Below are 22,492 nucleotides of genomic sequence, written 5' to 3'. Positions count from 1 at the left end.
TCCAAATATAGGAAACTGGCACATAACCAATTCCTGATATTTGGTTTATATGGTATTCAGTATATAGGCAGCCCCTAAGTTATGAACAAGTTAGGTTCTGTAGGTTGAATTTGGAAGTCGGAACAGGCACATATTTAAAGAGAGAGAGAGAGATGGGCTCCCTGGTGGTGCAGTGGGATAAACTGCTGGGCTGCTGAACTTGCTGATCGGTGGTTCGAATCTGAGGAGCTGGGTGAACTCAGCTTCTGCCAACCTAGCAGTTCAAAAACATGCACATGTAAGTAGGCCCAGCGTCTGCCAACCTAACAGTTTCAAAACATGCAAATGTAAGTAGATCAATAGGTACTGCTTCTCTGGAAAGGTAATGGTGCTGCATGCAGTCATGCATTTCTGTGCTCTGCTATGGCTGACTTCTCTGGCTGAATCAGTCTGCAGTGCCTTTCATGTTCCTTGATTTGTGTTTGGATATCGCTGCGTTTGGTGGTCCCTATGTAGACTTGTCCACAGCTGCATGGTGAGAGACTCCTGCAGAGGTGAGAGGATCCCTTTTGTCCTTTGCTGTAGCATTTTGTAAGATTTTCTTAGTGTGTCTGTAGATAGTTTGTAGGTTGTGTTTCTTCATCAGTAAGAAGCCAGACCTTGAAACTGCTAGGCCATTAAATGCTAATCAAGGTGGCCAACTGCAACATTCACACTTGCCCCAAGCAGACAAAGAGTTCTTTCTCCCAACCTGGACATTATTCCACAAATATATAAACCTCACTTGCCTAGTTTCCAAAACACCTCACAACCTCTGGGGTTGCCTTCCACAGACTCAGGTGAAACATCAGGATAGAATGCTTCTGGAATATGATGATACTACCTGGAAAATTCATGACAATCCAGTGATTCTGGCCATGAAAACCTTCTATAATACACCTTGATTAGCATTTCAAATTCCAGAAGCCTTGGACTGCGAGAAGATCCAACCAGTCCATACTTCAGGAAATAAACCCCGACTGCTCATTGGAGGGAAGGATATTAGAGGCAAAGAAGAAGTATTTTGGCCACATAATGAGAAGACAGGGAAGCTTTGAGAAAACAATTATGCTGGGGAAAATGGAAGGAAAAAGGAAGAGGGGCCAACCAAGGGCAAGATGGATGGATGGTATCCTTGAATTGACTGGCTTTTCCTAGAAGGAGCTGGGGGTGATGACGGCCGAAAGGAGCTCTGGCGTGGGATGGTCCTTGAGGTCATGAAGAGTTGGAAGCGACTGAATGAATGAACAACAGTATTTCAAAGCCTTGAGGCCTCAAGGCCTGGCTGCTTCCTGTCTGGTGGAATCCTTTGTTGGGAGGTGTTAGCTGGCTCTGATTGTTTCATGTCTGGAATTTCCGTTTTCAGAGTGTTGTTCTTTATTTACTGTCCAATTTTTTAGAGTTTTTTTAAAATGCTGGTAGCCAGATTTTGTTCCTTTTCATGGTTCCCTCCTTTCTGTTGAAATTGTCCATATGCTTTTTGTGGATTTCAATACCATGCAGCCCTTAACCCTGGGACAGAAATCCTTGCGACTGGCTCCCTTTTCTCCATCCTGAAGGGACGCCCTTTGCACTCCAATCCCATCTGCGCCTGGGGAAGAAGAGGAAGAGGAGGAGGAGGAGGAGATGGCTTGCTGTTTGCGCCGCCGCGCGCCGGAGTCGGTGGCGCGTGCCAGACCCGTCTCTCTGCCAGTGGCTGCCTGGCGGGCATGCGCTTTCGCCGCTCCAATTGGGGGCGGGGTCTCTCGAGGGCCCCGCCCCATCCCCCCGACCCCCCCTCCTCCACATCCTCCTCCTCCTTTGAGAGAGAGAGAGAGAGACAGTCAGTCAGTCAGCCCAGGTCTACCCAGGCGCTAGACGTCAAGCGCGGGATTAAGGGCAGGGCAAAGACATAGCGCCTTATATCCCTTGGAGAGCCTGACAGGGATACAGAAGGCGAGAGAGCTGCAAAAGGGGAGGAAGAGGAAGAAGAAGCGGCTGGTCCATTGCTGTTGGTTTCCATGAAGCGCAGCTAAAGCAACGCCGGGCGCCAAAAAAGGGGGGACTGAGGTAAAAAGGGGAAGGGAAGCGCGCTCTGGGCTGGGAAGCGGGGTTTGGTGGCCAAGCAGGAGCAGCAGGGTGCCCCCTCCTTCCTTCCTTCCTTCCTTGGCCCTGTCGCCTGCCTTTGGAGGGAGGAGGAGAGGAGAGCGGAAGGGGGAGGGAAGCGGGGGCTTGGTGGCCTCCTCTGGGACTGAGGCGGGGCTGGACCTGGAAGGGAGGCGAGGCCTCGGACAGCAGGTTGCTCCAGGCCTCGGGAGGAGAGCCGCTCAGGTGCTGGCCCTCAGGTGCGCTCCTCCTCCGCCGCCGCCGCCTCCTCCTCCTCCTGCCCCTGGCCTCGCCTCCATCTCTGCCTCCTCTGCCTCTCCCCGAGGATGCTTAGTCAGGAATATTTGTGTGTGGGAGGGGGAGATACACAGGGAAAACATCCACTCCATATTTTTTAAGGAGAGAGGGAATCCTACCAGACCCAGAGTGAGAAGGGAAGCCGTGTCCCTCCTGTACAATCACTGCACAATCACCCAGGATGAAGAGGGGAAAGGACAGAAGGTGGGGTCTCTCTCTCTAAGGCTTATGTGCTCTCCAGGTTGTCCCCATGATGAGGCTCCCAGACGGCTGTGTGTGCCTAGCATCCATTTTGCCAGCTGATGGGTCCTCTAAGGTTTATCTGCTCTCCAGTTTGTCCCCATGATGAAGCTCCAAGGCAGCGCGGTGTGTGTCTAGCATCCATTTTCCCAGCTGATAGGTTTGGCTGCACAGAGGAGGAGGAGGAGGAGGAGGAGGAGGAGGAGGAGGAGGAGGCAGGGATGGAGGCTTCCCAGGGATGCTTCAGCCCTGTGAAGGGGAGCATTGCGCTATGAAGGGTACAAACCGCTTTCCAGGGTTGGCCCTGAAGTTGGCACAATTGCTAGAGGCAAAAAACTTGGCAAGACAGGGGTCCTTTCCACACAGCCCTATATCCCAGAATATCAAGGCAGAAAATCCCACATTGTATTGTCGAAGGCTTCCATGGCCGGAATCACTGGGTTGTTGTAGGTTTTTTCGGACTATATGGCCATGGTCTAGAGGCATTCTCTCCTGACGTTTCGCCTGCATCTATGGCAAGCGTCCTCAGAGGTAGTGAGGTCTATTGGAACTAGGAAAAGTGGTTTATATATCTGTGGAATGACCACATTCCACATTATCTGAGTGTAGGCTCAGATAACCCAGCTCAAAGCAGATATTGTGGGATTTTCTGCCTTGATATTCTGAGATATAGGGCTGTGTGGAAGCACCCAGGGTTGCTGTGAGTTTTCCAGGCTGTATGGCCATGTTTCAGAAGCATTCTCTCCTGGTGTTTTGCTCACATCCATGGCAGGCATCCTCAGAGGTTGTGAGGTTTGTTGGAAACTAGGCAAGTGGGGTTTATATATCTGTGGAATAATGTCCAGGGTGGGAAGAATAAATGTCAGGAGAGAATGCTTCTGGAACATGGCCACACAGCCCGGAAAACTCACAGTAACCCAGTGATTCCAGCCATGAAAGCCTTCAACGTCACATCAATGAATTGCATTGTTAGATTGGTTCCCATCTCCTAGATATCTCATGTATGATGTGCAAATACAAATATTCCAAACTCCCAAACATTTCTGGTCAGATAAAGGATATTCAACTTGTACTTATGCCATAGGGGTCTTGCACAGCATCCACTTTCTGTTGCAGCCCTGTAACATCTGTGTGTGTTGCTGAGCCTTGCAAGCATCATTCTCTCCTTCTGCCAACCTCATCTCACTAGAGCAGGTATCCTCAAACTGTGGCCTTCCAGCTGTTTGGGCCTCTAACTGCCAGAAGCCCTAACGAGCTTGTTCAATTGTCAGGAATTCTGGGAGTTGAAGGCCCAAACAGCTGGAGGGCCTGCAATAGAGATTGAATCCACTTTAAATCTGGTTGCTGCCTCCTGCAGAATTCTGGCATTTGTAGTTTACAGAGGAGCCTTTAATAGCTTCACTAAACTGCAAACTGTTTTCAATTTATTGTTTATAATTATTTTAATTGTGTTAATTGTAACTGTGTTTTAATGGGGGTTTTTTGTTTTGTTTTTGTTTGTTTTTTTGGCATCTAATGGCTGCCTGTTATAAGCAGTCCTGAGTCCCTTTTTGGAGATGAGGAGAATGGGATATAAATCCCTGAAATAAATACAAACCCCAAAATTCTGCAGGAGACAGAAACCAAAATTAAAGTGGATTCATTCTAACCATTGTTGTGAGGAAATATCAGAGAAAATAAAGAGGAAACACGAAGAACTGTGCAGCCTTGGAGGCGGAGGAGGAAGGCAGGAGAACAAGCCTTGAACAGTCAAGATTATATTTATTTTCTTTATTTTTATCCTATCTTGCTCCCAATCATCATACCTCAAGGTGAGCCTTCAAGTTACCTATTAGTTTATGGCAATCCCATTAATTCTTTCAATCTCTCTATTTCAAGCCTGGGCAAACGGACCCTCTGGGTGTTTGGACTTCAACTCCCAAAATTCCTAACAGTCTCAGGCCCCTTCCTTTCCCCCTTCAGCTGCTTATGCGGCTGAGGGGGAAAAGGAAGGGGCCTGAGACTGTTAGGAATTGTGGGAGTTGAAGTCCAAAACACTTGGAGGTCCCACGTTTGCCCATGCCTGCTCTATATCTATCTGCAATATGCAAGCATATTCCAGCATCTATTTATTATCTGTCTTTTAGATTTGTTTGAGTTTTAACATAAGCATTTGTCATCAAGTCCATTTTGCCCCTAATATCTGTGTGTGTCCCCCAATAAAAGAGAGGCCATTGTTTCACTCTGCACTGGAGGAGGTCTGTGTGTTTAGTGAAATGAAATCTCATTGCATGTGCTGTTTAGGGTTAGAACTGTTGCCAAACAGCTGCTGCTTTGTGCTTCAATTGCAGAGGTCCCAGGAGTGGGTTTTGGACAGGGGTGACGTGGTGTGTAAACGATGAAGGACGACAGGGACAAGGGTCAAGTGCAGATTTATGGGCGGATAGACCTTCCTCGGCTAAACTTCTTACAGAGCTTAATTTGGGGAAGTAGTTGCAGGTCACAGGCTTGGGGATTTAGACAAAATCGTAACTGTAAGCAAAATTGTGCTTGTAACATTGGGTGCCTAATCCAGAGTAATGGCTGCTGTATAGCATATTTCTGTTTTTGTTTTACTGTTGGTGTCTCTTGTTTTGAAAATGTACTCTCATCCTGATTGCTGGATTGTGCATAAGTATTTCCATGAAGATTTCTTACTGACAGACATGCTACTTTGTTAACTGTACACTGTAGAAATATAAACACGGATCTGATCATGTTTTATTAACCTACCCCTTGCTCATTCATGTGCTGTTATTTTATATTACTTTATATTACTTGATTTTTCCAGATAAATAAATAACAAATACTCTTTGAAGGGGCACAGCGAGTTAAACTGCTGAACTTGCTGACTGAAAGGTTGGTGGTTCGAATTTGGGGAGTGGGGTGAGCTCCCAGTGTTAGCCCCAGCTTCTGCCAATCGAGCAGTTCAAAAACATGTAAATGTGGGTAGACCAATTGGTACCGCTTCAGCAGGAAGGTAACGGAGCTCCATGCAGTCATGATGGCCACATGACCATGGAGGTGTCTACAGACAATGGTGGGGCTCTTCAGCTTAGAAATAGAGATGAGCACCACCCCCCAGAGTCAACTAGGCTTAATGTCAAGGGGAAACCTTTACCTTTAGGTACTCTTTTAAGAAGGGAGACTATTTTTGGACAGTCTTCCAGTTAACCTCTGGGTTTCCTTCCTCTCTCATTATGAAACCATCTACTGCTGATGAATGGTATGGTCCTATTTTCAATTCTTCCTTCAGGCATTTCTTTTAAAGAAAGATGTTTGTTTTGAGTTGGAATGTCAGGTGTGTTGATAGGGGCTTACTCTTTTCCCATGAAATGAAAATTTTGGTGGTTTGTATGAGGGGAGAGATTGGCAATCATATTGGATCCAGAAAAGTATAATGTGAGGAAAAGCTTTCTACTGGATTAATTTGGGAGGAAAAGCCACTTTCTATCTTTTCCCCTCTAATGCCCTTGATATTTTGTTAATTATTGCCTCTGTTTTATAGTGTTGTCTGTGATAAGTGCAGGCCTCCACTAGGGGCTTCACTGAGACAGCCAAATCTAGGTATTACGGCCAGTTAAAAATAAACATGAAGAAATATTTGCCAAGCAACAAAAGGCAAAGCTTTATGATTTCACAAAATAGTTAAAAGTGTGTTTCAGGAGTGTGAACTTTGAGAGGCATAGTGGTTCATAAAGTGGATTTTAAAGTGATAAATATTCAGATTAGAGGATTATAATAAAGGTTTCCCCTTGAAATTAAGTAATCGTGTCTGACTCTGGGGGTTGGTGCTCATCTCCATTGCTAAACCAAAGAGCCGGTGTTGTCCGTAGACACCTCCTAGGTCATGTGGCCAGCACGACTTCATGGAGCGCCGTTACCTTCCCTCTGAAGTGATACTTATTGATCTACTCATATTTGAATGTTTTGAACTGCTAGGTTGGCAGAAGCTGGGGATAATGATGGGATTTCACCCTGTCCCGCAGATTATACAAATGGGTTAAAACAGTAGACCTGCCATTTGTGTTTACTAGATGGAAGTGAAATATAAATTTAGCATGAATAAAAATTGGTCAAATGTAGTTGTTCATTAATGAGATGCAGTATTATGCTTTTTTTTTCTCAGACATGATTGAGACAAATATTAGATCAATCTGCTCAAGATTAGCCTTCAGAGAATCTAGTTTCTTTTGCCCTCCCCTTTCTCAGAAAGGGTATCCGATGCTCTTAGAGCCTTAGAGCGCTCAACGGTGATGATAATGAGCATTCCCCCTGTTATCTCTGATCAGAGATGGGAGATAATGGAGTCTTCCTTTCCTGTTCTCAGCTGCTAGAAGTAACAGTTCAAAGTGTGTTGCTTTCCCGCCCTGCTTGCCACTAACATTTTCTGGATTTTGCTTTAGATGAACAAACAACAGTAAACCTCTGTTCACATGATCTTTGTCCTTTATTATCCACCGTTCTATGCATCTTATATCCACTATACTTTCCCCTTATTTCTCAGCTAAGGGAACATGTTTTAGATATGGTTAGTTCAAAGGAACTGGGTTAAATCTTAACTAGAATAGGTGAGAAATTACTTGAAGGCACACAACAGCAGTGGCATCAAAAAACTACAGTTTCCTAAGCTGACATGTAATGGTGTGCTGTGCTTTATTGACAGTGGAAGAGAGATGCTACCTTCTGTCATGCATAAAAGGGTTGAGGGTAGAATCGTATAGCCATAGACTTGGAAGAGACCACAAGGGCGATCCGTCAAACTCCCTCGCATGCAGGAATAGACAATCAAAGCACCCCCAACAGATAGCCATCCAGCCTCTGTTCAGAAAACTCCAGACCACAAATTCCATTCTCAAGCAGCTCTTACTGTCAGGAACTTCTTAAGTAGAATCTTTTTTCCTGAAGTTCGAAACCACTCTGTGTCTTAATCTCTGGAGCAGCATTTACTTAGTTATTTATCTTATTTATATCCCATTTATTTACCTTATTTATATCCCACTTTTTCTCTACCCCGAGCAGGACTCAAGGCGGCTTACAAATGGCACCTAGATTGTACCTCAAAACATACAAAATACAATTAAAATGAATTCAATTAAAATTACTAACACAACAACATGATTAAAATACATTCAAGCTTGTTCTCTCTTCAGTATGACATACTTTCAAATATTTAAATATGGTTATCATATCCTCTGTTAACCTTCTCTTCTCAAGGCTAAACATACCCTAAGCCGCTCTTCCATTGTGGATGTATGCATAATCCTTAAGCTTAAGTTCATTCATATATGGTCTCGCATTGTGTCTGACCAGGACATTTAGTTTTTAAAAGGTCAGATATGTAACATGTCACTTTCTTTTGCTTTGAAAGAACAAGAAGGATACATTAAATGTAGCACACACTCTCTCCCTTTAAAAGCAGACCATGTTGCTAGTCGATAGGTTGCTGATGTCATAAAGAATGGCAGGGCATTCATCCAAGATGAAAGACCCAGGGATAGTGGACCAAAATTTCTCATGAATATAAAAATGACCCTAATTAGGCCCAGCTGGCAAAGTGTTGTTAAGTGACATATGGCTTTGTTTGCTTCAGTCACTTCTAGGTTGCAAAGTTGGAATCAGATGTAAAGATTTATAGGTGGCAAGTAATTTAACCTCAATTACTTTTGCATAAATCATGTGAGTGACTTGTCAAGAGCAGGTACATGCACACATGGAGAGGTGTTGATGCATGCTCTTTTTTAAAAAAAGAAAAAGGCTAGGTGCTGACAGCCAGACATTCCACCTGATTATTTCAAAACGTATGTGGGATTTTGAACATCTTTCTCCTGCGGCTGCTTAGCTCCACTCCACCTTGACCCTGCCTTCCTGTCTTCCCCAACATAGTTCAATTTTGCTCACATTTTATTCAGTTTTACCCAATTTTACTCACAAATCAATCTGTCTTCCAAGAACTATACTCCTGAGTAAGTCCAACATCATGGGAGGTGTAGTTTAACAAAGTTTCATTTTCTCTACTAAAGAGTGCTGGTGGCTGACCAAACTACAATTCCCAGGATTCCATAACATTGAGCCATATCTGTTATAGTGTGTCAAACTGCATTAGTTCTATTCTGCAGATGCACTCAGAGTTTATTTTCTGTGTGAGTCTTCTGTGGCATTAGTCCTCTGAGATTTGAGAGGTTTTAGTAGAATCATAAGGAGGCCCTGATGGTGCAGTGGGTTAAACCGCTGAGCTGCTGAACTTGCTAGACAAAAGGTTGCAGGTTCAAATCTGAGGAGCAGCATGAGCTCCCGCTGTTAGCCTCAGCTTCTGCCAACCTAGCAATTCAAAAACATGAGACCAAGCCCAGAATTACAGTACAACAAAATAAAATAAAATACAAACATCAGATAATAACATCAAAATAAAATACATAAAATAACAGAAAATGAAATAAACAGATGCAAAATAACTCCATGATATAGTAGTAATTCTTTTAGAAATATGCTAAAAGAGGTTCTTCAAGTTTTGTCCATTCCAGGAAGTCATAAATTATATTATTCCTCTAGTGCCAAACCTTCTATCTCAATAAGGATGCATAAAGACAGGAAGAAGTAAAGGCTTGCCTTCATTGTTTCTTGAAAGAAATGTGAAAGGATATTGGACAAATCTACCGCAGGGCATGGTCTCATTAAGTATGATTGAGATGGGGCAGTAATAGCGTTGGAGATCATGTGTATTGCCCTCAGTGTGATCAAATAATTTTCTGCCCAGAATAAGTGGCAATTGTGCAATGGTTGCTACTCAGAAACTGAAATCTTCGAACAAAGGCGTGTTTTGACATTTACCACATTTTGAATATTATTTCAGAAAACTTGCAGTGATAACATTCATGAAATAGAGAGGCAAATGAGATTCACGTCCCGTGGAATTCAGTGGGGTTTCCTTCTTACTGGTAGGCAGTGGAAACCAGGAGGATATGCATGTGGACACGCTCTTAAGATGTAAGGTGTTTTAGCTTTATACTTTTTTGCAAGTTCTACACAATTATAGCTAAAATAGTTTTCCAGAGCAATAACTAAACAAGAAACAAGAGAAGCAAAGTGGGAGTAGTTATATCGTCTTGTAGGGACTATAGAATTAACAAATGACTTGTGTATTGATTTTTATGTTGAGTAAATCTTAAAAATTGGCTCGTTTAGCTATGTATCATATTAGTTCTTGACCAAGCTACAATGTGCCGCCATTAACCACCTCTGTAGAATAGCAGTGAAGGCATTTTTGTAGGTCTCATAGAAAACCGCTATTTTAGAATATGCTAAAGGATTAAGGAAAAGATAGCAGGTAGCTATGTTAATCTATTACAGAAATAAAGGGTTTTATTGCATTATAAAGACTAACATTTTACCTATTTATATAATCCATGTGCCACAGAATTCTTCCCTACTTTATATTGAAGAAATCTAGATGAAAACCATTTTTAGGAACTTTCCTTCTGTTTAATTATTAATGACTCTTATTTGTTTATTGCCATGGGTTTTTATTTTCATGTCAGGAGTGACTTGAGAAACTGCAAGTCACTTCTGGTGTAAAAGAATTGGCTGTCTGCAAGGATGTTTCCCAGGAGACACCTGGATGTTTTTTGATGTTTTACCATCCTTGTGGGAGGCTTCTCTCATGTCCCTGCATGGGGAGCTGAAGCTGACAGAAGGAGCTCATCCACGCTCTCCCCAGATTCGAACCCCTGACCTGTCAGTCTTCAGTCCTGCCGGCACAAGGGTTTAACCCATTATACCACCGGGGGCAATGGTGATGAACATTTATTTCTATGGAATGTAAAGAATGATTCAACCTTACATTTTTATTGCTTTCTACTACTATTATGGCTACTGTTTAGCATTAACTGGTGGTCTGTTGGGTTTGAAACCTGCTTCTGTACTTCAAGAGTTTTGGTAATACTATGGTGATATCATGGTGACAAGGAGCTCTGGCATGATCTGGACCATGAGGTCATGAAGAGTCAGAAGTGACTCAATGAATAAACAACAAATAGTGATATTGCTGAGTCTGTGTGCAGTTTCAGGCCAAATTTCAGTATCTTCTGATGCATTGCAAGAGGTACATTTCTAGAGTAATTTCTCAGGTTGCATGTTCTAATATCTCATGAAGTTAGGCAGGACTTTCTCTGAAGCAGCATCCCTTCTATAAAACTCGCAATCCAAGGAAACTAAGCTGGCTCCATTTTTTTTTTTAATTTTCTGACAGGCAGCCAAAACAGTATTGATCTGCTTGGTATTTAATGTTTGAGATTGTTCTGCTTGAACTTTTTTAAAAAATGTATTTTATATCTAGTCTTTTAATTTTTTAGAGATTTTTGTAATCTGTTTTTAAAGTGTTTGTATATTTCTAACACTTTAATTGTTTTTATTTGTTCTTATTTTTTACCATTTCAGGAGCCCCTGTGGGTTGTGAATCAATTTAGAAATATCTTAAGTAAATTAAATAAATTACATTGACCAAGCATTCTGAGAAAATCAGGGCCCCTTCCCACTCAACTTGTCTCCTACCGTATACGTCTACAACGTACAATTTACTGCTTCAGCAATATTGAAAGAAGAAGGGGAAAGAAATATGCCAAATTAGGAAATCTATACACCACACAGTTATAAGACTTTGCTACCAGTTTAGTTTTATCTTATGAGATCTTGAGATTTGTAGTTTCATGACGTCCTGAGTATTCTCTGATGAGGAGCCCTCATGATATTGATTGAGGGGACCACTAAGAGAGGCTTGGCCTGTTTCCAAAGTAGAGATGCCATGATTCCATGAATTATGAATATTAGTGTGAGCAAACTGCAGTAAATATGCAGTGTAAATACACTGTTGTTTCAGATGATCATATTTTCATAATTTAATAAAGCAGATACTTCGCTGCACATAGGTAAATCCTGGGTTTTTTGCTGAGCAATGTTTGAATTATTAGTTATATTATTCTGTCTGAAATTTAACTGAGATTCTTATGCCAGTATTTTTCATTACAAAAATTTTGCTTTGCTCTTCTCCTGAAAACTTGGGCAAAGCATTAACCGTTTAAAGGAACGTAAGTGCTAATCTTAGGGTAGACTTCTTCTCCAGCTGTGGGGGATTTGAAACAAGAGTAAGGGGTGGTATGGCAGCCAATCAATGTGGAACTTTGCTTGAAATGGCAAAGCTCCACAGATGTCATCAGGAGAAGAGTCACTCAGTTTTCCAGAGGTCATAGCAAGGTCAAAGTGCTGAGAAGGAATATGGATTTTAAAAAAAAACAGAAGGGAGGAACATATCAGGCAGATAGGGTTTTCACCTAATGACAAACAGTATGCATTTCATAAATTTATTATGCACCATAAACCTTTGATTTACACTTTATTTCAAATGTTTTCATATTGGTTGAGAACTATTAATATGGTTTCTTGAAATTCTCAGCATCCTTATTCCAATGTATTTGACTTGTTCTTTTGATTAGAGATGTGTTTTTGGGGAAGGAAGATGAATAGAGATAGTCTCTAAGGTTCCCCATGGTTTGCTTTCATGGACGGACTTCCGTTATCATGCTTAAGCATGGGCTGTCATATCAGGTGGTAATAAAATAATTTTCTCCCCAAACGGAATTGGCTATCATTCTTGTGGGCTGTTTAATAAAATTCTCCATATGGCTCGGAGAAGTGAATCAGGGGCAGTAAGCAAGACATCTGAATTATGCAAACATCTCTGCCATGGCCATTGGCTATATATTGCAGCAGCAATCTCCAGCTCAGCATGTGGCTAATGCTTTAGGGCATATAGAATTAAGCACGAGGGGTCAAATTAAAGTACAGAACTCATACATCTTCTCAGAAGAAGTTTGCCATTTTAATGAAAAAAATTGCAGAATGAAAATTTTAAAATATATAAGTGGAGGCTGCATTTAATACCTCCCTAACCATTGGGTAATTGCCCTAATGCCATTAATGTATTGATAGTTTAACTCCTGAAGAATTGATATTTAGGCTTTAAAGACAAGAGATTATGTGCTGCTGGCCAGAAAGTATCACAAAAGTAGAACTGGAGGAGATTACTATTCCTTCTTGGATTGCTTTTTAAAAATCTAATAGCTGCTCTTCATGACTTGAAAAGACTTTATTTATCACGTATGACATTTGGCCTTATGATATTTGACCTGCATAGATTTTTAAAGCACATAGTAGTAAAATCCAAATACAGAACAGATTTATTTTGTAGCTTACAAATGAATAGGGCATGTGTCTTCCCACTTCTTGATCTTTGAACAGTTTGTTTATTCCCGTCATTGGTGTGACATTGCTACACACAGTTGTTGTTTTTTAATAGCTATCAAGGGAGCTACCACGTGTCTTAATTAAATGTACAGCTGAGGATTTCTGGGGGATGTTACAGAGCTAGATTGGGCAATGTGCATCCTTGAGATGGGATGCACATTGCATGCCATCTCAGGGACTCATGGCCTTCATCTTCCATTATAAAGGTATTTTCTTCCTTCCCTTTACCTCTGTACTGGAACTGCTGCTGTGATAGGTAATAGGCTGTGATTTCCTTTAACTAGGCTTTGCAGACCTATATCAAACCATGATATAGGCTTTGCAGACCTGTTTCAGTCTATTATGCATGGCCTAGATCCAGTTATTAGTTTTAACTAGAAGAAACCCATTAAAGCAATGGAAACTTGATAATCTACATTTATGTAAATTCCATTGATTCAATAGGTCTACTCTAATGGCAGCTAACACTTGGATTTTGGTCTAGATGTTCAAGTATATTAGTTCAAATAGATCAAGTCATTGTATTATCGAAGGCTTTCATGGCCAGAATCACTGGGTTATTGTAGGTTTTTTGGGCTATATGGCCATATTCTAGAAGCATTTTCTCCTGATGTTTCACCTGCATCTATGACAGGCATCTCTCCTGATGTTTCACCTGCATTTATGGCAGGCAACCTCTGAGGATGCCTGCCATAGATGCAGACAAAACATCAGGAGAGAATGCTTCTAGAACATGGCCATATAGAACAACCCAGATCAAGTCACTGCCATCCTTATACTCATCCTTGTGCCCTTCTTTTTCAATTAGTTTTCCTCTTCATATAGCAGTTTATAACCAGCTTTCCTCACTTCCATCAGCTCTCTTCTTGTAAACTGTGACTTCCATTCAAAGGGCTTCACATTGGAGATTGAGTAATCCATAGGAATCATGTAGCCTTCCAGATGTTTTTGGACTGCAATTCTTGGCATTCCTCAGTATTAGCTATACATTTTAGAACTGCTAGGACTTGCAGTCCAAAAACATCTGTTTTTTGAATGGTTTCCAACCCTAGAATAGTCAAGTCCTGTAATAAATACTGATGTTTGGAACAGTGTCTTACGTGGTCTTATTAGTCATTCTCACACAGTATAGACTGGCTGTCAGCTGCAGAGGCCTTGCTATCTGAGATTTTTAGATGCCAGAGAATAAATCTGGCTTCTGAAATATGCAAAGCATGTGCTATAGCAATGAACAATGGCTCTTTCCTCAGTCTCCTCTTGGCAGAGTTAGCCCATGTTATTCAGGGAGCTGTCTGTTCAGGCAGTATCCTGGTGCCAAACAGACTGAGTCTTGAAAACTGGTGGCTCGCAACATGCTCTTGGACCAGAAAAGAACACCTTAAAGAGACTGGCAGTTCTTTGGGAACTTGTAACTATGCATGTACACTCTGTCTTTCCATTGCATATCTTGGGATGGAGAAGCAGTCTTTCTCTGGGTGGAAATAATCAATCCTGAATCTGCATAGCAGTTTAATATGAATTATTCATTGCTGTGGACATACTAATTCAGCAGCTTGCATGTTTATGATCCTCCATCCCATGGTGCTCTCCCCATGGTAGAACTGTTCTTAATGCCAACAGAAATTGGCCCTAGTAAACAAGGGCAGCTTTTTGGTTTATGTCCAGAAATCTGATTCAGATGCATCCATGAATAAGCAAAATAAGCCAGCAACAGAGTCATTAAAATGCCCAATAATTTTAATCCATCTTTTCATGTGAGAGTGTTTGAAGAAAATAAGTAAGCCTAGCTTCAACAGAGAAATATTTGGGAACTAGGCTTCTTTTTAAAAAAATGATAAAATTGACATTAAAGTTTACACAGCTCAATCAGTGCTGATATTAAAAAGAAGGAAGCTGTGTCTTAGAAAGCTGGGAAAAAGGAATGAGTTGAGAGTTGCAGGAGAGAGAGAGAAAGACACAAAATGGTTGCAACACTGGGAACATAAAAGCAGGACTGAAAAGGAAAAATGGTAACAATGAAAACGAACAATCTATGTTTTAATGTGGGAATGCTATAAATGTTTTATTGAGGCTTGACTGTTCTCTCATTAGTACTCTCATTAGTAATGTCCTCCCACAATGTAATGTCATCCCACATGTGTGGCAATAAATGTTATTTTAGTACCAAAGGTCATTTTAAGCTTTCTTTTTGTTCCTCTTGTGAAATCATTGCATGAAAGTTGTTGATAAGCTATAGTTTTTAGCAGGCGAAAAGGTCCCCTGCTTTAATCCTTTGTGTAAAATTAGTTTTATTTCATTTTTTATTTAAAACAATATTTTTTCACTTTACTTAAGTTAATTAAAATGGCTTCTGTAGAATGTGTTCTGTGTGCTTTTTCTGGATCTCTATTAAGAAAAGACTCCTTTTATATATTATTTCAATCCTTTCAAGACATGTGTTCATTTTCAAATGACATACTGGAGTCTGTTTGCTGCTGCTATATATAACTGTGTTGCTCCAGCTCTGATGAACTTTCACCAAAAAACCTCTTGCCCCAGTCTATCCATTCAAGGCCATATTTTGTGTCTGTAGAAAGACAATTCTCAAAAGCTCATTATAGAAGCATAAGCAGGAAATCTAAAATCTCAAGGAGTAATCTGTGTCTTCCTTTTGGGATAAAAAGGGAAGATGTTCAGACCTGTCAGAAATAAGATTCATTAAAACATCTCTTTAAAGGGAGCTGTCTTGCTTGACCCATTTCTATTTTTCCACAAATAATTATGGAATGGCCTTATAAATGTGTCTTGAAATATCTCACTAATTGGCTTTATATATTAAGATTTTTGTCTGCAAAACATACCAAAACTGAAGACAGCTTGAGACTCTATTTATTTCAAGTGATTCACGTGTTTTTGTTGTTGCTAATTATGTGAAGGTAATCAAATTGCTACTCGTACAAAACAGGCTTTCAGAGGGAAACAAAAAAACTGCCATATGGAGTTGGCCCATTTGGCAGGAGCCTTTCTAGCCTTCTAAAACACCTTTGGAAATGCCATGAGCTCTAGGATTGAGTTTTAATCTGTCACTTGGTTCTTCATCCATAGATTTAAAAAAAAAGATTATTCATTGCTCAGTGGATACTTTCTCCCAAGTACACATATATTGGGGCACAGACTTAATTATATTTTCACCTAACCCCATCACTGTGTTCAAAACAAGAGGAATGTTACTTCAATGCATATTCTGTGACCTTTTGGTTCCACTCCAGTAGTGGTCATGGAGGGCCTGTGAAAATCAGCAATATGGCATATGTTTACCTTGACTTTAATATTACATTTATTAAAATTCATTCCACCCCAATTTTAAACGTGATTGTTTTATACATGTAACTTTGAGTCAGACTGTTGGCCCATTTATATTCTATCAGATGTTGAGTCCAGTGACTCTCGGCATCTTTGTTCAGGAAACTTATCATTGTTCTATTTGGAAATGTCTATGGTTGAGTCTGGCACCTTCTATATACCAAGCAGGAGGGGATAGTCATTATTACTTCCTTTTAGACTCTCCTAAAAGTGTTCATTTGCCTGAATTGTTTGTAATATTCTGGAGATTTAACCTTGATGCACCCATCAGTGGAGAACACAGTCCATTGAGGTACCTTGATGCTTATTAAAGTAAACATTCATTTGAGCATAAATGGATTATATATGTTATCTGTTAGCATTACAGTCAGGCCTCTTTATCCATGGATTCTGTACTCATGGATTTAGCCATCCATGGCTTGAAATATATATTTTTTAAAAACTACAAACAGTAAATCTGAAATTTGCCATTTTATTTAAGGCATTTTAGTATGCCTTTTTATATGAGGTACTTGAACATCCATGTATTTTTGGTATTTAGTTGGTATTCTGAAACAAAACCACAGTGAATACCAAGGGACCACTGTATGTCATGATGCTTCAGATTAGATAAATACAGGCCATAGTGATCCAATATAATGAAACCTAAAGGTAACTTGTATGGAATTGAAGCTTCAGACCCATTATAGTAGGGGATAAATTATCTTCCAGATATTTTGGACTGCAAAACTCAATCAATACCAGCAGCAATCTTAGCAATATCATCATCGGCGCTCATTCATGTCTGAGTAAGATGGTCTTCCAAGTGTAGGGTCTGGGCAGTGGGTCAGTGGGTGACTTTGGAGCCCTGTTCTTGACCCACATGTACTTTCACAGTGAGGACATCACTTTCCAGATGGAAGATGGTTCCAGTCAGAGTTTGCTTGACACGCCTTCTTCTTGACGTGTTTCTCCCTTTCACCATCCATTCATACCTCTTTGAATTCCACAGCACTGTTGGTCACAGCTGACCTCCAGTTAGAGCACTCAAGGGCAAGGGCTTCCCAGTTCTCAGTGTCTATACGACCATTTTTAAGGCTGGATTAATCCTGTTTTTAAATCTCTTTTCCTGTCCACCAACCTTCCATTTTCTGTTCTTTAGTTGGGAATAGAGTAACTGCTTTGGGAGATGGTGATCCGGCATTTGGACAACATGACCAATATAGCGGAGTTGATGGCAGAGGATCATCATTTCAGTGTTGGTGACCTTTGCTTCTTCCAGCATGCTAATGTTTGTCTGCCTATCTTCCCAAAAGATTTGCAGGATTTTTCAGAGGCAACGCTGATAGAATCGTTCCAGAAGTTGAGTGTGATGTCTGTAAATGGTCCACATTTTGCAGACATATATCAGGGTTGGGAGAACAATAGCATCTTGATAGCCCTACAAATGTCCCGATTCTCAAACACTCTCTGCTTCATTCGGAAAAATGCTGTATTTGCAGAGCTCAGGCGATATTGTTGACTTTTGTGGAAGGTGGCTGCCTAAGTAGCAGAAATGGTCAACATTTTCTAATGTTATACCATTAAGCTGTTTTTCTGGCAGAGCAGAGGAATTGGCTGGTGCCTGCTGGAAGAGCACCTTGGATTTCTTGATGTTCAATGAGAGGCTGAGCTTCTCGTATGCTTCTGCAAAGGTGTTTAGAGTGGCATGTAAACCTTCTGAATGAGCACAGACCACATTATCATCAGCATATTGGAGTTGTATAACAGATGTTGTGACATTGGTTTTGGCTTTCAGTCTGCTGAGGTTAAATAGCTTAGCAGTATCACCAGTTGAGGTAACTTACAGGAGTTATTTTCTAAAATATCTGGAGGGTAGCAGGCTGCTTCATCATGTTACCTTTTTATTGTCCCTAACTTTGTACAAGAAATATGGTAGAAGATTAATTAAAATTTTGGCAAAAAATTGGTAACTAGATAAGGCTTCAAGAATATGTTAGTGAATTTTTTTTGGGGGGGGGGGGATTGTAATTGAATCACTTGGAGGAAGATCTGAAATGGATGTGTAAAGATTAAAATCACATATGTCATTGCTGGTTGGGAAGTGGCATGGTGTTGTAGGCAGTAAAAGGTATTCAGACACTTTCTATGAGATGGGGAAATACAAATCAATGGAGGCACTTTAACACTTTTAGATTGAAAGCCAAGGGAGGTATTAAGAAATGATAGCCAAAGGCTTAAAACTGTAATTATGTATTTGAAATAGAAAGCCTTTCTGGGCATCAGGAAGGTGCTTGAGAAAGAGAAGCACTTGTAACTCATGTAGATACAAAGAATCTCTTCAGAAAACAAGAGTGAACTGTTTAAAAAAACACAACAGGAACTAAAGAACTCCTGTATGTTTAATACTCCATTATTGAATTAATTTGATACATTAAGTAGCTAATATTTGTTAGAGCCAAACTGCATCACCATGTATTTTAAACACAGTTGGATACAATGCAATGTCAGGTCTTCAGTGTAACAGTTTCTATATCTTTTCCTTTATAAAAAAAAAAGAAAGTAAATACGCAATATCACTCTTTCAAGAGGTTTTTGGTTGTGTAAATGAGTGCTGCAAAGAAAATAGCCAGCATGTTTCTAAGTACTAATGACTCCCACAATTCCTAACAGCCTTAAGTGGCGGGGGGGGGGGGGGGGGGGGAGGAAAGGGTCACTTTTAGATTGATGAGAAGTAACAATCCTCTTTTTAAAAAAATACAGGAAATATCTCTTAAGGAGAAAAGACGAAAATCAAGTAGGAACCCCTTCTCCACTTCTGTTACTTCATTTGCACTTCTCTTTTTCCTCATACTGTACAGCCATAACTTTCTTCTTGACTGCTTATCTCTTTCTAAAGGGAGGCAGCAAGTCATAGTAGGATAGGACACAGCCAAAGAAGGAAATATGGGGGGGGGGGGGGTAGTTTCCGATCCTTGATAAAGAATGCAAAGCTCAATTTCTCCAAAAAGAGCACAGCTGTGAGACACAGATGCCTGTACACTTAGCTCAATGAGGTAGGAGAGCATGGAAAGCAAACACTTCCGTACTTACTTGGGAATATTTGCTGCCTTCTTTCAAGAAATTAAGGAACCTAGACCCAAATTTGTTGTTCCTCAGATTTTATCTTTGCTCTATCAGAAAATGAGAAACTTCTGCATGGGGCTTCATGAGTAAATCTTTGAAACGTTTGTAGCATGTTTGGTCTATTGTATGCAAAGAAACCCAATTTAATTAACTTCAGCCTCCATTTCAGTATACTTATGAACCAAACAGAGAATGAGAAACAGCAAAACCTTATCAGCACTTTTTAAAAAGAGAATAAATTCACAGCTAACATATATTGGATTTACATTTTCAAACAGCTTGCAGTGGGGAGTTGGGTTGGAGTGGGCCTGACTCTTCATAAAAATGGAGGACGATTTTGTAATCAAGCTCATTTTTTGAGAATGGCAGGTAACGGTTGCTAGTGTCTTTGATGATACAATTTTTGGGTCTTTTGTGAATATTGTTTAACATTTTGAGTCATGAAGCCAGCATGTTTTGCTCTTTGGGTGTGGAACAATGAAGAAATGCTTGGGTATGCATTTTGGGGAAGAGACATGGAATAAGAAGTAGACTATTTGTGTAAGACATTTTCCTGCTTTTACATTAAATAGCTATCCATTTCAGCAAATAAGATTAGTTTATAATTTGACAAAGAGGATAATTTGTAAAAATAAATTACAATGAAATGGCTAGAATTTGTCCAGTAAATTGCTATGTGGGATTTTTCAAATTCAATTTATTGGCACTTTAAAAGTCAGGTTTTACAAACTCAACTATGTAAAGAAAAAGAAAACAGCTCATGGTCAAATAATCAAATTTATCATGGTGATAACTGTATGTTATACATAAAACAATATTTCAAAATCATTTGATTATATCACTCTTTCATATGGTTGGTTATTGTTTTCACTATTATTTTCTCATTTCACTATGAGATGCTTCTGAACTTCCAGAAAAGAGGGCAGAACCCTAGTGTTTATACTTAAGCTCCCAAATGTAGCAAGCAGGCTGCAGCTGTACAGATCACAGCCTGTTCTGCAAAATAATTGAGAAGGAAATGTTTTAATTTAAACAGTGAGGAAACATAAACCAGAGAACAGCAAGTCTTGCCCAGTGTAAAAATGCTTATGTTAATGCTATCAAAGCGTGCATCTGATAAACTGAAGAAGACTTTCTTCTAAGCTGTCCAGAAAGTGCAAGGAACAGAGGAAGAATTTGGTTTGTTCAAACAGGCTTAAATCTGTCTTTGATGAGAGCTAGTTAGTGCTTCTGATAATAATCAAGTGAGACAAGGTAAAAAGATTGTTTGGTTAATGCTTTCTTATATCTCATCTGTCCTTTTTCCCATAGCAAGACAAATTTTATGCTACACAGAAAAGAAGGTGGACTAAAACCCAATGTCTTATCAATAATTTTGAACATCTGCCATCAAGAAAACTATGATACATTTTGTTCAAGTTAAAGCAAGCTTCATGATTATAACACTGAATAATTCAAAAAAGTGACCATTAAAGCCTATATAACAAGCAATTTTTTCTTATCAAATCTAACATCAGGAAACTAAGGCCTCATCTACCCTGACATGTCATGCAGTTTCCTAATACAGTTCAATTCAATTAAACTTCATTATATGAGTCTATGCCAACCATATAATGCAGTTTCAAACTGCATTATATGACGGTGAGATGGGTCTAAGATTATAAATTTTGGAATAAGCAAAAATATTAGACATGGGTTTGAAGTTGGTTCAGTATCTAGCTCATAAGAATTATTTCCTAGTTGAGACAAATTGGAAACTGTAATGAATTAAAACTTGGTGGATTGTTGATTCTCACAGAGATGGAAGGTGTGAAGGCATAGGGTCCTTCCACACAGCCATATAATCCAGAATATCAAGGCAGGAAATCCCACAATATCTGCTTTGAACTAGGTTATCTGAGTCCACACTGCCAGATATTCCAGTTCAAAGTAGATATTGTGTGATTTCCTGCCTTGATATTCTGGGTTATATGTCTATGTGGAAGGCCCATAGCTTGTATGGGCTGAAGACAGAAACAATGAAAAAACAAAAATGAAGCTGTTACAATTAACCAATATTTCCCTGGATAAATCCAACACAGGTTCTGGAGCCATTTGCATGTCAACATGTTATTCTCCTGTCTATATTTTGTAATAATAGATTATCAAATTTTTGCAAATACTGTTTTTTTGCTATGAATGTTTTTTTTTAATTTGTTGGATTTATACCTCACTTTTCTCCCAGATATATAACCCACCTTTATCCATTGCTTTCTTCAGTTTAGGGAGTATTGCTATTTGTGAAACAATAATTGTTCATAGTGATGCATGCTTAGAGGGAACAGGTTCATGTTGCTTAGGTAACTTGGCCAGTGTTCCGTGCCTCCCTCCGTGGTGTTTCTGGTGTTCTTTGTTGCCTGGCTAGACTTGTATCCTGAGCCAGCTCTAGTTATGAATAGTTACGCACAATTATATGTACCAAAGCATAGAACTAGATGTGCCTTCAGAAGAACAACCTGTTAAAGATTACATAGGTCACCATTTGTATCCGGGGGAAATTTACCAATGTCATCTATCCACACTTGCATTTAATAGGAAGTGAATCCAGATCTGCTGTGCATCCCCACCTGGCCCCAGCTTATCAATGAAAAATCAAGTTGAATGTAACGTAAGAGATGCAGAGTAGAATCACCTGCAGTGCTGAAAGATGCGAGATTGATTTTTAATTTCATTTTCTGGGTCACTTAATTTCATTTATCTCCTTTCCAAAATAATTATATAGTAGAGAAGACTTAGAAGTATCTGCATTGTTCCTCTGACAGGACAAATAGCTTATAGGAAGGTTTGACAAGGACTATTTATTTACCACACTTGTACCCCACCCTTCGCATCGCGAAGGGGACTCAGAGTGGCCTTACAAAGGCAACAATTTGATGCCACATGTACATATTGATAAAGAAACAAATGCATTAAAATCCACAACAATTAAGACATCAACATTAAAACATCAATTAAAATCACACAATCCAAATCATATTCCATACTCTATGAACTTTGCCCCTTTCCCATGTTATCCATTGAGTGAGGGATATAGTTGGGTTTTTTTGTA

General features: G+C 40.0%; 1 protein-coding gene across 2 annotated transcripts in view; it reads left to right on the top strand.

Annotated features, from left to right (window-relative positions):
* Nucleotides 1–1,811: 1,811 nt before the first annotated feature.
* The window catches only part of RAI2 (retinoic acid induced 2), a 43,940-nt gene continuing 23,259 nt past the window's right edge, over nucleotides 1,812–22,492 (top strand). Inside the window, exons 1-2 of one of the 2 annotated variants that reach the window (XM_060770056.2) lie at nucleotides 1,812–2,067; nucleotides 4,177–4,451. The gene's annotated coding sequence lies outside the window, so the exon portion shown is untranslated. The remainder of the gene's footprint in view (nucleotides 2,068–4,176; nucleotides 4,452–22,492) is intronic. The other variant, XM_060770055.2, reaches the window with a different exon arrangement.

The sequence above is a fragment of the Anolis sagrei genome, chromosome 3, assembly GCF_037176765.1.
Source record: "Anolis sagrei isolate rAnoSag1 chromosome 3, rAnoSag1.mat, whole genome shotgun sequence".
NCBI classification, from domain to species: Eukaryota; Metazoa; Chordata; class Lepidosauria; order Squamata; family Dactyloidae; genus Anolis; species Anolis sagrei.
This window is presented reverse-complemented; position numbering and strand designations above follow the sequence as displayed.